The 16,681-nt window shown below is 33.3% G+C and overlaps 1 protein-coding gene and 1 pseudogene across 1 annotated transcript in view; one reads left to right on the top strand and one right to left on the bottom strand.

Moving 5' to 3' along the window:
• The window catches only part of LOC138387726 (ribulose-phosphate 3-epimerase-like), a 68,139-nt pseudogene extending 57,977 nt beyond the window's left edge, over window positions 1-10,162 (bottom strand).
• Window positions 1-16,681, top strand: part of ROBO1 (roundabout guidance receptor 1) — a 1,084,421-nt gene that overhangs the window by 340,573 nt on the left and 727,167 nt on the right. The window lies entirely within an intron of this gene.

Raw genomic sequence — 16,681 nt, 5'->3', positions numbered from 1 at the left:
TCCGCTATAAAATTATAGAAATGCATGCCTATGCATAGGAGATAAATATTAAGAGGAAATATAAGTAGATGTTAACAGCAGTTGGAATTGTAAGAAATTTTTATTTTCTCTTTGTATCTTTCAATTTTTTGCAATGACCATCGTAAATATTACATTTGAAAAAAATGTTTAAATACTTTTCAGGAATTTCTACATAAGAATTATTTTTACCAGCCCATTCATTAGACAGAAAAATTTTATATCCTATTGGGTGCTAAAAAGAAAATGGAGATCTGGGATACAAAGTGTTCAAATAGTTCTGTTTCTAAAATGTAATACAGGACACTGAAATATTCTTTCTTACTGTTTTAGTTATTTAAAAAAATGATATTCTACTACTCCAGTTCTTTTAGGAATAATTAATATAAGTAAAATTGCATTTTGTGTCACCATAGCATTACATTTTGTGCATTTTGTGTGCATTGTTCTGATAAAATAGAATTTATATATCAGAGCATGCATATTAGAAGAACAACTAAATTAACTGATTACGACTGTGATTCTAATTTTAAAATGTTCTATTTTGTTTTCACATTCGCTAGTACCTGCTTATTTACATCCTAAAAGGTGATGATAGGTTTAATTGTCACAGTTGACTCAGCCTTATAAAGGAATGAAATAATGTCTTTTGCAGCAACTTGGGTGGAACTAGATCAGGCCATTATCCTAAATAACTCAGGAACAGAAAATCAAATACCACATGTTCTCACTTATAAGTGGGAGCTAGACTATGAGTATGTATGGACATACAAAGTGAAATAATGGAGAGTGAAGCCTCCAAAGGTGGGAACATAGGAGGGGGCCGAGGGATGAAAAATTACCTAATGGGTACAATGTACCTTATTCAGGTGATAGGTACACTAAAAGCCCAGATCTCACCGCTGTGTACAGACATATCCATATAGTGAAAATGCACTTGTGCCCTTTAAATATATTGAAATTATAAAAAAGAAAATTTTTAAAGATGGCATTTCTATCAGGAATAGGAGGTCCAATAATAGTTTAATTTACTCCATTCCATTACGAAGAAATGATATTTAGATTACTAAATTGTGTTCTTATCAATAATATTAAAAATGAATGATGAATAGAAATACCATACTTATATACATTTTTATATAGTCATTTTCTTATTTTCAAAAATTACATCAAAGGATATATGTATCTATATTTATATCTATATCTCTATGTAATGCTATTGTTTTCCATTTTCCTATACATTTTTAGAAAGTATATACAGTAATTTCCCATACATTATTTTGTTCGACTGTTTTCATTTGATTCACTTGATTCTTTTAAAGAGCCCTATAATAAGTACTTATTTTGAAGATATTTAAGTGGCTTATTATAGTTTAGTTTATTTCTGCTTTCTGTCAAAACTAATTGACTTTACTGCATTTTTTTAAGTGAATGGAGATGAAAAAGTGAAAGCATCTTATCTGGATGTGTATATATCCTTAGCTCCTTCCTACATACAAACTATTCTACTCTTTTCTGGCCTGAAAACTTCACTCATGTGCTATCTCTCTTTCAAAATCTTCAATTTTTTTCTTGAAGATTTGTGCTAGGTCCTACAACAAAGCAGGGGCTTCTTGCCATCTAACTTCTCCTGATGTGCATCATCAAATATTCCCAATCCTCTAGTCTCTCTCTGTGATACTAAGAGAGATCTAAATTCATAGTGTCACCACCTATTTGCATGCCATTTCTTTCCCCTGCAAAATCCTGGAGCGCTCAGTTTAGTACAAGCTGCAGAATTTTTTTTTCTGTTCACTTAGTTTCTATCATAAGTATGGGGGCATCTTCACAGAGTTCCTCCACTTTAGATGCACAAGTTTTATCGACTTTCTTCTTACAACTAAAATTATCTTTCCTATCAAAGCTGACTTTAGTACTTTTCCTTTCTTACTGAATATGTAATATTTTATCAGATACTTCTATTGCCTTTTAAAAAGATATTCCTTCATAAGAAGACTGCTTAAGTGCAGTCCCCTTTATATCAATCCATTTCTTTCTTATCTGTTCACCTCTGGGCCATTTGTGAAGAATGACTTAGTAGGTCATTGTGCCAGTCAATTTCTTTGTTTTTTCTTTCTTTTTTTTTTTTTTTTTTTGAGACAGAGTCTTGCTCTGTTGCCCGGGCTAGAGTGCTGTGGCATCAGTCTAGCTCACAGCAACCTCAAACTCCTGGGCTTAAGCGATCCTACTGCCTCAGCCTCCCAAATAGCTGGGACTACAGGCATGTGACACCATGCCCGGCTAATTTTTTTCTAAATATATAATTTTAGCTGTCCAGATCATTTCTTTCTATTTTTTGTAGAGATGGGGTCTCGCTCTTGCTCAGGCTGGTCTCGAACTCCTGAGTTCAAACGGTCCGCCCACCTCGGCCTCCCAGAGTGCTAGGATTATGGGTGTGAGCCACTGCACCCGGCCCAGTAAATTTCGTTAGTTTGTATCTACTCCATAGAGATTTTCAATCATTTCCAGAATTTTGCCTACATTCTCTCTTCTGCAGATTCCAAGATTTGTGTTTTTTCAGTCTTAATTTTTATTAATAACAAGCTAATACTTTTTAGAATCATAGTGTGCTTATTTTTTTTAATTTTCCTCCAAGTATCTCCAAGTTTCTCTCCCATGTCATGTAGCTTTAACTTAATTGAATAGCATTTGCATTAAATAGTACTTTAGACATCGTTTCTTTGTTCTCTCTTTTAGGTTTGTGTATTGTTAAACATTCTTCACTTGATGTACCTACAAACTCTTCTCATCTCTCTTTCTGCCCTTTGTTCTCCTTTTCTTGAAAACATTGCCCTGTCATCCATCATTTTCTTAGCTATAATATCTTATTCTGTCTTAAAAGTTTTCTAATCATATACAGATGCAGATTTCATGGATTTTCCAAGTTCCCCCTCAGTTCACTCCAACCTTTCTTGTTCCTCTGATCTCTCACCACTGACATATCCAATCCTCTGATACATTTGCTGCAGTCAGGTAAAATGATCCACTATGATTTTTGGGTGCTTTCATTTGATCTTTTGACCATTGTGTCCCCTAGGAAACCCTACATCAATTCAAATAGTATTCACAAATAATATTAAGATTTTTTACCCTTTATCTTTTAAGAGGAAAAGAGAGAAAAGATAAATAAAATGTATTTTTGACTTGTCTTATAACCATAACTTCTATTATGGAGCATTTCATATAATATTTCAGCATTACTGTAAAATTTCAGATAGCCATGAAAAGTGAAGTATTTGAGAAATTCTGATTGATAAATTCTTCATGGACTGAAATTTTGAACTTCCCATTCTACTAACTGAAGTATTACAAGAATGGAAAAACAAGTACCACATGTACTTGGTATTAACTGATCAACACTTAAGTGCACATATAATAGTAGTAACATTCATTGGGTGTGGGGAAGATGGGAGTGGGGAGGAAGGGATGCGTATATACACACCTAATGGGTGTGGTGGGCTCTGTCTAGGGGAGAGACACGCTTGAAGCTCTGACTCAGGTGGGACAAATTCAATATATAACCTAAACTTTTGTATTGCCACAATATGCTGAAATAAAAAAAAAATCATTGAATTGTTAAAACAAAATGAATTTTAATTACTAAAGCTACAATGATTCAATTCTTTTGAAAAATTGACATTCTCCCAAAATGTGAACAAAGTGAAATTTATTTAAATGCAACTCTTTGTTCCATGATAAATAATTAATTCAATAGGACCCATAGTGAAATTTTCACACTTTAGAGAAAAGATTAGTGCAACAACTCATTTTCTGGGAATGGCACTGTGTACGTTGGTATAATGATCTGAATACCAAAATCTTTTATTTTTATGTTTGTTAATTCTTTAATTTTTGTTCAAATTTGTCATATGCATTGTTATGAACACTATCTAGAAAGACCCGATCCTTGTTCATTTTTCCTTTTAAAAGACATACATAATCACATGAAATGCTAGCTCTGAGTTATATGAAAATATTTTTCAAAATAATTTTAATATGTCAACCTGTCAATGTTAATGTAACTCTCTATTTCCTCAAAGCATCATTAGGGTTTACATTGCAGTTTATAAAGGGCTGTTCTCATATGCAATTCATTTTTAACATAATAACCTTGTCGATATGTGTCATCATTATTACCTCAATTTCCTTATGTGGAAATTGAGGTGTGAAAGTTTAAATAAGTTATCTACAATCACACACTGTATTTGCCTACACTAATTAATTGAGCTTGAACTTAAACTCATGTCCCGTAATTTCTAATTTCACATTCTTTTCTCTAAAACTCAGTCTTAAAAATGCATGTAACCACATTTCGTGATAATTGCTATGACCTAGTAGTAAGCTACAGAAGTTGTACGTTTTAGAGACTTCAATTGAGAAACAGCTTGATTCCAAAAGTGGAATTATCATATAAGTAAAAATCACACAGAAAGAGCTATTTTAAAAATGTTGCCAATTAAATATATTCTTTGAAATAAGAAAAATATCCTGAGAATCAGGATATTATTATAGAATGTCCTATAATCTTACTCCATAATCTCCTTGTTTCCATCCTTAAAAACAGCCTACTTTCCCAGGTCCTGCCAGGGAAATAAAGAATTTGCAGTGGACACTCACAGTGATAGCAAACACTTCATTTCTAGTCAGGATACTCTCTTGCCATGAAGGTCTCAGTGAGATAATGCTACTCTCTAAAAGATGCAAAAAAAGCAAAAAAAAAAAAAAAAAAAAAAAACAATATTAGGTCAAATGTGATATCAAATTGTGTGTCTGCATTATGTTATCTAAAATGTACATAACATACATATAAATAAAACAAATCCTTTAAGCTAGACATGGAAAGTGTCATACCTACGTCAGGCCAATACAATCGGTTAAAAAATAAATCCAGTCATCGGAATTTATGATTTAACTTAATGAACTATTCTATTACTTTGACATATCTATCTATCCATATCTATACATCATCATCCTACCCATTGTCTTTTCAAGACAGTGGTATTGTCAGTTACAGCATTCCCTGTGTCTGTCCAGTTTTATACATAGCAAATGGCCTACAATATCACGTCACTGTCAATAGATTCTATTCTAGGCGTATCACTAGATCCTATGACAAATATATCTTTGTTTATGTAGATCAGTTAAATTAACTTTTATTTTTTCTTTTTCTTCAAGTTCCTAATAATTTACACCAAATAAGCAAATTACTGTTTTAAGTCATTTCATTTCTATTGACCACAGTTCCTCCATCTATAAAATAAAGAGTTTAGACCACTTGTTTACTGTTTAGCTCTCTTCCCAACTAATCTTTTCATACATTTATGACTTTATCCACTAGTGATTCCCCAAAGTTGGTTAAAAATGAACATGAAATGAATTCTCAATTGGTTGTCATTGAAATGAGTCTGCTTTTCTTCCTGAAACAAAGCCAAGTAATTGTTTCAAAATATTTACCAAAATTTAAACAATATTTTGAATTCAAAATTATTCATGAGTAAATGGCGATATATGACAATATGTCCAAAGATTAGCCAATGTGTATATCATAGATGAAATAAACATAATTTTACCATCATATCCTAATGAAATAATAAACACTCTTTTATATTCTCCAATTATGTATGCCCAGTTAATTATTTATGTTAGCTTTTTTGTCCTTAAAGTGAATTTCTTATGTGCTTTCATTTCGAAGCATGCACAAGTTGTTCTAAGTTGTGAATAAAATTAATTATATAAATTTTCCTTGCCAATTCCCATCTGCTGTTAGGTTTAACCATAGGAAACCATTGGTGTTCAACCGTTTTTAACACTTACCTGTGGTTCAAGCTAATTCATGTACAAGAGCCTGATAAGTACCCCAAAAGAGAATTTATAGGCAGGTGAATGCTCTTAACATATGAAGAACAAAACAAAACAACAAAACAGATAGATAGATACATACATATGTACATAGATACAGAAATCAAAAAGGATAAGAATAAAAAAACTATCCACATTATTTTGAGTATTGGATTTAGATACACACACACACACACACACACACACACACAAATGCTTTACTAATTCTAAATTGTTAGTATTTTTATCAATCTTGATGTTTTCTGTTTATATGTATCCCCAGTCCAGGGTTGTCAATGTTAGAAAGTGAGGACAGTACTTAATATATTTGCTAGTGCATTGCTCTCTAGAGATAATGGTGAAGAAATTTGGACAAATTTATGATAAAATATCATCATGCCCAAATATAGTTTTAAATATCAGGAAAGTAATTTGATTGTCTAGAAGTCTGTTAAATGTAAAATCTTTAAAAAAAAAACTATTAAAATTTTATATTCTATGGCTTTAAGGATTCCAATTGCTATTAAAAATGGGGAAATATAGATACTGAATATATACATGTAATTTTATATTAAAGAAAGAAAATTTTGGTAATGGAATATTATCAAAATTATTTTTCAGACACTACATTTTTGTTTTGTCTCGTTGGGTAGCAGAGAAATTCATTCAGGTATTTCTAGCCTTTAAAAGACATCTACTGGCCGGGCGCGGTGGCTCATGCCTGTAATCCTAGCACTCTGGGAGGCCGAGGTGGGCGGACCATTTGAGCTCAGGAGTTCGAGACCAGCCTGAGCAAGAGCGAGACCCCATCTCTACAAAAAATAGAAAGAAATGATCTGGACAGCTAAAATTATATATATAGAAAAAAATTAGCCGGGCATGGTGGCGCATGCCTGTAGTCCCAGCTACTCGGGAGGCTGAGGCAGAAGGATTGCTTGAGCCCGGGAGTTTGAGGTTGCTGTGAGCTAGGCTGACGCCACGGCACTCTAGCCCAGGGAACACAGCGAGACTCTGTCTCAAAAAAAAAAAAAAAAAAAAAAAAAAAAAAAAAAAAGACATCTACTAATAATAAATGCATTAGGTTTAGGTAGAAGAGAGAAAAGTAATAACAACAATAACAATAATCATAAACCTTATGTGGTGGTTTTAAACATGATTCCATTACCACATTTAAATTTTATATCCCTGTAAAGCAGAAAGGGATGTATTTTACTCCCTCTTCATGACTGATATAGTAATTTACCAGTCTCCTAGCATTTTTTTCACAAGTATTATCATAGAAAGATATTATTATATGTCTATTATTTAACTTATACATTCTACTATAAAACCACAACTCTGGCAGGAGGATTGCTTGAGCTCAGGAGTTCGAGACCAGCCTGAGAAAGAGTGAGACCCTGTCTCTACTAAAAATAGAAAAATTAGTCAGGCATGATGGTATATGCCTGCAGTCACAGCTACTCAGGAGGCTGAGGCAGGAAGATCCCCTGAGCCCAGGAGTTGGAGATTGCAGTTAGCTACCATGATGCCACTGCCCTGTATCCAGGGTGCAGAGTGAGACTCTGTGAAAAACAAACAAACAAAAAAAACCCACAACTCTGGCTCAGTACTTGTCTTTCAGTCCAAAGGCGGCAAGGAAGGAAAATAAACAAATGGAATATAGATAGAAAAAAAGGGTGTTAGACTTTATGTTGTAGGCAACTGAGAGAGAGTGAAAATCATTATGAAGGGAACTAATAATACTAGGCTTGTATTTAGAAAGATCACTTCAGCACTCATACAGAGAATGTAATAATCAGAAATATATTGACAACAGTGATCTTTAAAGAGGCTATTGATTGAATCCAGAAAGGAAAAAATAGAAGCCTACACTACAGAGGATAGAAAAGAATATCAAGATTCTAGGCCGGGCGTGGTGGCTCACGCCTGTAATCCTAGCACTCTGGGAGGCCGAGGCTGGTGGATCGCTCAAGGTCAGGAGTTCGAGATCAGCCTGAGCAAGAGCGAGACCCCGTCTCTACTAAAAATAGAAAGAAATTATATGGACAACTAAAAAAAAAAAAAAAGAATATCAAGATTCTGATAATGATTGTGAACTATATTGGATGCCTAATATGATCAAGATAATCATATAATTTATCATCTGCACCAGGACACTTTTGAGAGTAAAAGGGATTTCTATAAATAATGAAGATGAAATGGCAGGTATAAACTGGAACTGTCCCAAGAAAACAGGGGTGAGTTGTCATTCAAGTCATGCTAGAAAGAAGAATCAAAGAAACCTTTGAGGATTGCAGTGATGTAGAATGCAATTTCTAAAGGTAGGGAATTCAGTGAAGTTAGTTGCAGAAAAATTTAATGAGTTCTGTTTTCTGATCCTATGCATAAAGATAAAAATATTCAGCAGGAAGTTTGAAATTAGGTTTGTATCTCTGGAATTAGATAAATACTAGAAATACACATTTCAGAGCCTCTGGCATACTGGGGATAGTTTTAAGCTTGCAGACAACGAAATCAGCAGGAAAAAGAGTAGAGAAAGAAGAAAGTAGTGGTCTAAGATAAAAAGGGCTGGGAAGAGTAGGGATAAGCAGAAGACAAAAAAGAAGAGAATTTGAAGAAGCTCAAAGAGGTAAACAGTGCCAAGCATTAGGGAGGGTTAGTACAGAACAGGAACTATATGTGGGCCACTTAATTTTGCATTTAGTCTGTCAATAGAGACCTTTGCAAGAGCTGTTTCAGTGCAATGACACAGAACAAGCCAGATTTTAACAGGATGACAAAAGATTGAGGAGTTGTATAATACCGACTAGATATAATCATAACCTAACATTTTTGCTTTTACTATGTGCCAATTTTTATTCTAAGCACTTTACATAGTTGTTTTCATGTAATCCTCAAGCAGTCCTGATGAAAGAGATACTATTATTAATCTTCATTTTTTTTAGAAGTGTAAACTGAAACACAAAGTGTAAACTGAAACACAAACAACTTTCCCAAGATCACTGCTAATAAAAAGTAGAACCTAGATTCAAACCACCTAAATTCTTGTAGAGTTTATTCCTTTAACCACTGAGTACTGGCTATTTTCTCAATCATGAAGATTAACCAACATACAGTGTTTAAGATCCTGGGCTCAAAGTTCCTAATACTCTTTTGAGTTATTAAAGAATGATAATCTCTTCAGCAGGTAATTATTAAAATTAATATTCTTCTAATACTCTTGCACATCTCAAAGTATAAAAGCTATATTATTCTCTACCAGCATTCATCAATTTTCAATTTAGTGTATCAGGTAGGCTCAATGGCATTGGAAAGGCATATTAATCCTACCTATGATCAAATGCTATATGGGACAAGTACTGAAGGTAAGCCTAATTTGGTAATGGCTTGAGGATTCTTGGACAGAGAAGAAAGGTCTTGAGTGATTTGTCATAGGTAGACACTGAAAGGGAAGGAAGAGAGACAGTACATTTGGAAGAGTGGAGTGGATTATGTTTCAAAGGCAAAGGAAGAGACTTTTTCAGATTTGACTAGGTTAGGCTTGATGGTGACAGCTGCTCATGATTTATGACCTTGAGCAAGTCATTTAATTTTTCAAAGTCTCAATATTCTTGTTTGTAAAATGAGTGGTTTTGGCTAAATGATCTCTAATGTTTCTTCCAGTTGTAACTATTTTTTTATAATCTTAAATATTTGCTTAGGCTGTTTATTATTTTATTTGATGATATACTATCTCTTTGAAAAACAAAGGCTCTTTTATTGTACTACGGGAAAACCGCATGAAAATATTAGTTGGGTAGTGTAACGGGTTCTAGTGGTTGGGATTTCACATGAGACCTTTTATTTAGTCACACTGTACAAGTGTATTTTTGCATTTAGTAACATGAAATGTTATTACTACGTTATCTGTTGTAAAATAATGTTCTCCATTTTGCAATATCGTTCTCCCTAAAGTTAAAACCCATTCAAATAATTAAGTATGTGAAGCCTATATATCCTTCCTATCATTTCTGCTTTAACATCTTTGTCTTGGAATGCTGTCAAGAGAATTCTTTGACAGATATATATTCATCTGACCCTGTAATTCCTTGGCATATCACATTCTCTCCAAAACAGGTAGTTATTTTTTACTAAAAGTAATTTACTCTGAAGCTTTATTCTTCAGGTCAAATTCATACACAATGTTTTCTTGACTGAGAAGATCTGTTTGATTGGTTTGTCCAACTGAGCTTGGTAAAGCAATGATGGCCAGATCGGGGTTGCCCATTTCAGTTGTTGGCAGGTCTGTGCCAGGTGTTTTGTATGTTCCTTCTGTGATTCCTTCTCTGACACTGTCTCAGAGGATCAATTTCTTGAGTGATAAATGAGAAATAGACCATTTCCTTTGCCTCCACTTTGTTTTTCCCCTTTCAAGGGAAATTTTGAACAAAACAAAAATCTATAGTTAGATAGATAAGATAGAACGCACAATATTTGATAGCACAACAAAGTGACTATAATCAACAAGTTAGGGTATACTTTAAAATAACTGAAAGAGTGGAACTGGAATGTTCCTAACACAAAGAAATGATAAATGCCTGAAATGATGGGTACCCTGTTTACCCTGATTTGAGCAATTCACATTGTATGCCTGCATCAAAGCATCACAGGTAACCTATAAAGATATACAACTATTATGTACCCATAATAATGAAAAATAAGAAAAGAGCTTTGGGTACCAAACCTGAAAAAAAAAAATCTGGACTTCTGGACCAGTGTTTTTGACTGCCTTATAATTCAGTCTTAAAATAGAAAGTAACACAACTTCATATCTGGACATATAAATTGGAGACTTTTATTAATTTGGAATAAAGTTTAAGGGAGAAATGATACTTAAAGGTTAATCTTTTAGAAATCATACTTTTATTTGACTTTTAATTTCATCTTATCAAAACCACTTTGTTTGAACCCATACTGAAGCACTGATTTGAAAATAAGATAAAGGACCTGGTGTGGTGGCTCATGTCTGTAATCTTAGTATTTTGGGAGGCTAAGGAGGGAGATTCACTCAGGCAAGGAGTTTGAGACCAGCCTGGCCAAGGTAGTGAGACCTATCTCTACAAAAAAATAGAAAATTTATTCAAGTATGGTGGTGTGCACCTGTAGTCCCAGCTACTTGGGACACTGAGGCAAGAGGACTGCTTGAATCCAGGAGTTTCAGGTTTCAGTGAGATATGATGATGCGACTACACACTAGCCAAGGCAACAACAAAAAATGACGAAGTACACAAAAGCAATTATAATAATTTTTACTAAGTGATTTGTACTTGCATCTGGTGATCATACAATGGATTTATGTTTCTTTTTTTAATTTTTTTATTTCAGAATATTATGGGGATACAAATGTTTTGGTTACATGGATTACTTTTGTACTGCTTGAGTCAAAGTTATAAGTGTGCCCATCTCCCAGATATTGTACATTGTACCTATTAGGTATGATTTCACCCATCCTCTACCCCCCCACTTGTTTGTTTTCTGTTGAGTGTTGTTTGGTTACTTTCAATTTAATAGTTAGTACATGTCGTGTTTGTTTTTCCATTCTTATGATACTTCACTTAGGAGAATGATCTTCAGTTCCATCCCTATTGTTACAAAAGGTATTAATTCATTTTTTATGGCTGAGTAGTACTCCATGGTATATTTATACCACATTTTATTAATCTACTCGTGGATTGATGGGCACTTGGGTTGATTCCACATCTTTGTGATTGTAAATTGTGCTACAATTTGAGTACAAGTATCTTTTTGATAAAATGACTTTTTTTCCTTTGGGTAAATATCCAATAGTGGGACTGCTGGATCAAATGGTAGGTCTATTTTTAGTTCTTTAAGGAATTTCTATACTATTTTCCATAGAGGTTTTACTAGTTTGAAGTCCCACCAACAATATATAAGTGTTCTTTCTTCTCTGCATCTACATCAGCATCTGTTGTTTTGGGACTTTTTGATAAAAGCCATTCTCATTGAGGTTCGGTGATATCTCATTGTCATTTTGATTTACATTTCCCTGATGATTAGTGATATCGGCCATGTTTTTCCTATGTTTATTGGCCATTTGTCTATCTTCTTTTGAAAAACTTCTGTTCATGTCTTTTGCCTGTTTTTTAATGGAGTTTTTTATTTTTATTGATTTGCTGACTTTAAGCTATACTACAAAGCTTTAGTAATCAAAACAGCATGGTAATGATACAAAATAGAAACATGGACCAATGGAACAAAACAGAGAACCCAGACATAAAGGCATCCGTTTATAGCCATCTGATCTTTGACAAAGCAGACAACAATTTACACTGGGAAAAAGAATCCCTATTCAATAAATGGTGCTGGGAGAATTGGATAGCCACATGTAGAAGATTGAAACAGGATCCATATCTCTCACCACTCATTAAAATTAATTCAAGATGATTAACAGACTTAAACCTAAGACATGAAGCCATAAGAATTCTAGAAGAAAATGTTGGAAAACTCTTCTAGATATTTGCCTAGGCAAAGAATTTATGAAGACCCCAATGGCAATCACAGCAACAATGGAAATAATAAATGGATCTTGATTAAATTAAAAAGCTTCTGTACAGCCAAGGAAACAATCAATGGAACAAATAGACAACCTACAGAATGGGAGTAAATATTCCCATGCTGTATTTATATTTCTTGTATCTCCTAGTGATTACATCAACACTAAAATACTCTCATCAACAGTGTATAACTTAAAATAATTTGGGGACCATACCCTATATAGTTCATATAAATAAATATCTCTTCATGTTATACTAAAAATTCAGATCTTTGAATGCCTAGGGGAAGCTATTAAAATTAAAGTCCATGTTGGGGTGGGGAATTTGAGAGAATAGTTGACAGAAAGGACTGTGTGGCCAAAGAGCATATTGTTCTTTACTTTATAATTAAATTAGGAGCCCCCATTTTCTGAGCCTGTCCTGGTATGTACTACTTATTGGACTGCAAAAGAAATTCAACATTGACTTTATATTACTATTACTATTAATCATAGTAATTACTATTACTATTAATAATAGTACTGTGCATAGAGTTATTCATCCTATGGTAGGACCAACATGGAATTTGGTTTATGATATTTTTAACAGCTCATTAAGAACTATGCTAATTGTTAAAGCAGTGCTTTGGGGTATGCTTAAAGCATTCTTATTGTTTCTCCATTTTTGAATATGTACTACTTTAGGTCTTCATTACATAGATGTCTTGTCATCATGCTAGCATCCATGCCATGCTCACACCCAAACTGAAAATATTGCGTTGTGAGTAGGACAAATATGCACTCAAAATTGGCCTCCAGTCCTACTGCACTTCCTTCCTAAGTTTGATTTCCCACGCTAGCATCCTTTTCTCTCTCGTCAGGCTTCTGAAATCTCCCTTCACCATCTTCTCTGTTCTTAGAAATGTATGTACCACTATAGCATCAGCCATGTACATATTGTCAAATTCAAGTCACTTCTTTCTTTTCATCGTGTTGTAGTTCTTAGCATCATTGCACAGTTGTCCACTCTTTAAAATGTATTCTTCTCTTGGCTTCTAAGATATCACACTACACTACACACACACACACACACACACACCCCTAATTTTCCTCCTACCTTGTCAGCTACTTTCTCTCAATCTCCTTTTCCATATTTCTTTCCTTTTTCCTGGTCTTTAAATGTTGGAGTACTCCTTAGAGCTTGTTTTCTTGCCTCTACAATCTTTCTCTAAATGATCTTTCATAGTCACTTGTTTATAAATACCATCAATGTGTCTATAACTCCCAATTTTATATATCTAGCTCTGGATATTTTTTTCTTTCTTTGTTCGAGCCCCAGAATTCTATATCCAAGTATTTAATTACAATTGAATATAAAATAGGCATCTCAAGCAGTATGTGCCCAAAATAAAATTTGATTGATTTTTCCACCACTCCATTCCAATCAGTTCCTCCTCTATCTTTTTCATCCTAGTATTCAGCACTTTCGTCCACCTGATGGCTTAAATAAAAAATACAGGATTTTTCTTGATATTTCTTATTCTCTCCCATCTAATCTATCAATACGTACTGTTTGACTCTTTCTTTAAAGTATATTCTAAATTAATTCACCTTTTTACATCTCCATTATTATCAGCCTAGTCTACACTTGGATTTTTGTTGTCCATTCTCCACACAGAAATCACAATGATTCTTAAAATGCATAAATACATCACATTATTTCCCTACTTAAATCTGTCCAACAGCATCCTGTTTCACTCAGACGAAAATCTAAATTCGTCTTTTGGACACAAGACTCTTTCTAACTTAGGACACACCTATTTCTCCAAACTCAACTTCTACACTATCTTTCTGACAAACTAGTGGCATATGACCTTCACACATGACAATTTTGTTCCCATCTCAGAGTCTCTAAAATTGCTGTTTCACCTGTCTAGAATGCTATTCTCCAAAATTGAATCATGGAATGTTTCTCTTAGATATTCAGAGCTCACCTCCAGAATTGCCTCTTCAAAGTGACCTATCTGGATGGTTAATATTGCATGTATTATGATATGAATCTGTTTTGTTTTACTTTTAAATCTTACCACTATTAGAAATCAGATTATTTATTTCTGTGTTTTCCTGTTTATTTTCTGTTTCCCCTAACCTCAATTCCAGATTCACAGCTTTCTTTCTTATAGTGAGAATCTTGGTTCCTGACCATGTGTATTTATTTGTTCTACCCTACAATAAACATACACACACAAAAACTGCTAACAAAAAGAAACCTACCAAGCGAAGTTCAAAATTTCTTTGCAGTTCTTTTTGTCTATGGAAAGTATGCTGCTAATGGTGTACAGTCAGAATTCTGTGCTCATAAGTTACATATTTTTTTTCTTTGTGGTTATATTACTTATCTGATGTATAGTTAGGTTCATTTATTGATACTTAAATTCAAGTGCAGGGTTAGCTTTTCATTCATTCTTTTTTATTGGATATTTCTAAATATGGAAAATATTTTCACAGTTCAAAAGTCAAAACTTATGCTCAAAGAAATCTTGATCCTATACAAATTTGAATACACTTAAAATCTTACTAAATATATAATTCTTAATCTTTATTAATACGTTATAAACTTACCCATTCTATTTTTGGACTTTTAGGAAGTTTTCTTCTTTTCTCTCTCTCTTTAAAATTATGCTGGCATTAACAAATACATTTTTTTTTTAATTTTTTAAATATTTCCCTGATCTTTGTTTCTAACTCTGAGACAAACTATATTCCCATTATTCATGAAGTTTTTGTTATTGTTGCACTATATCAGATATCTGTAATTATAATTGATATGTAGGAATTAGTCTAGATGTAGAGGAATATTAGTTATTCCACATGATAGATTTTCTATCAGTATATATACATAGTATGAAGCAGACTAGAAGTTCAAAAATCTAGACTGAGGGCCATATTTTTTCCTGTATTATCTGTGCATATGGATATCATTTAGGTCAGTGTAAAGTGGTCTTAATAGTATCTGCATTATAGAGCTCACTACATGGCTAATTGTTCTCCTGACTAGAGTCAGGAGACTCTTTTCTCTCACTTCTCGCAGAAGTGTCTTGTTTGAGAGTAAATGTTCCAGCAAACTTATTCCCTTCTCTACCTACCCTTCTCACATCCACCCCCAGAGAAGCTAATTAGGGGAGATGGGAAGAAGAGAGAGATATCAGTGCACTAGAGTCCCTGTCTCTATCCATCTCTGAGGATATCTTTTCCCTGGTTAATTATATGAAAAAAAAATTTTCATTTATGTAGTTGAATAAACATTACATGTTCCTCTTTCAAAGAGCTTACATTCTAAGTTTACCTAAAGTATATGTCATGTGTTACATAGACAGTTATAGCAAAAGGGGACAAGGGTTATTATAGCAGTAGTATAGTCTGGGAAAAGAGATATAAGATTTTAATTTCAGTATAAAGAATCCATCAAAAGATGACATTAATGATATTTTTTCAGTGGCTTAGCAAAAAAAATGAGTTTATGAAAATTTCATTCAATTTAACAAATATGCATTAGGCACTTCCCATATGCCTACATCATGGAGTGTGTATACCACTGTGGGGATTGCTGGGCATGCAAATATTAAGAGAACACAGCATTTGCTTGCAAGGGGCTTATGAGACTCTCTGTATGACAGGTCACATTGACTCTGCTTTAGCAGCAGCTCTCAAAGCCATGATCCTACTCTAATATACCCTGCACATGCAACTAGAATAATATTTCTATTGTGAAATTATGAATATTTGGTTCTTTTACTCTAATGGCTTTCCATTTTCTAGAGTCTTGAACAATTGTTTTAATTATCTATCCTTATAAATAATTTTTAATTTTTAAAAAAAATTTAGTACTTCTCGTTTCATATTGCTTTTTGTTTATTTACAAAATACACAAATGTATTATTGCACTGATGGACATGGTAATATATACAAAAATAAATAATACAGAATTTAAAAATTAATGAGATCAACATGAAACAAGCCATTTAAAAAAAAAATGTCTTGCTAAGCATGGTGGAATTTTACTACTATTAGCTAACCTTTCAAAAATATACATTTTAATATGCAATATATTTTATATATAACATATGTATGTATGTACAAATACACACGTGCTTATTATACATGCAGTTTAAGTCTTAAATAGTGGTCTAGACACAATCTATTTTTATTTTTAGATAGTCATCTTTTTAACTCAGTCTAGTAGTAGTAACAGTT

Source organism: Eulemur rufifrons, chromosome 7, assembly GCF_041146395.1.
Source record: "Eulemur rufifrons isolate Redbay chromosome 7, OSU_ERuf_1, whole genome shotgun sequence".
In the NCBI taxonomy this organism is placed as follows: Eukaryota; Metazoa; Chordata; class Mammalia; order Primates; family Lemuridae; genus Eulemur; species Eulemur rufifrons.
This window is presented reverse-complemented; position numbering and strand designations above follow the sequence as displayed.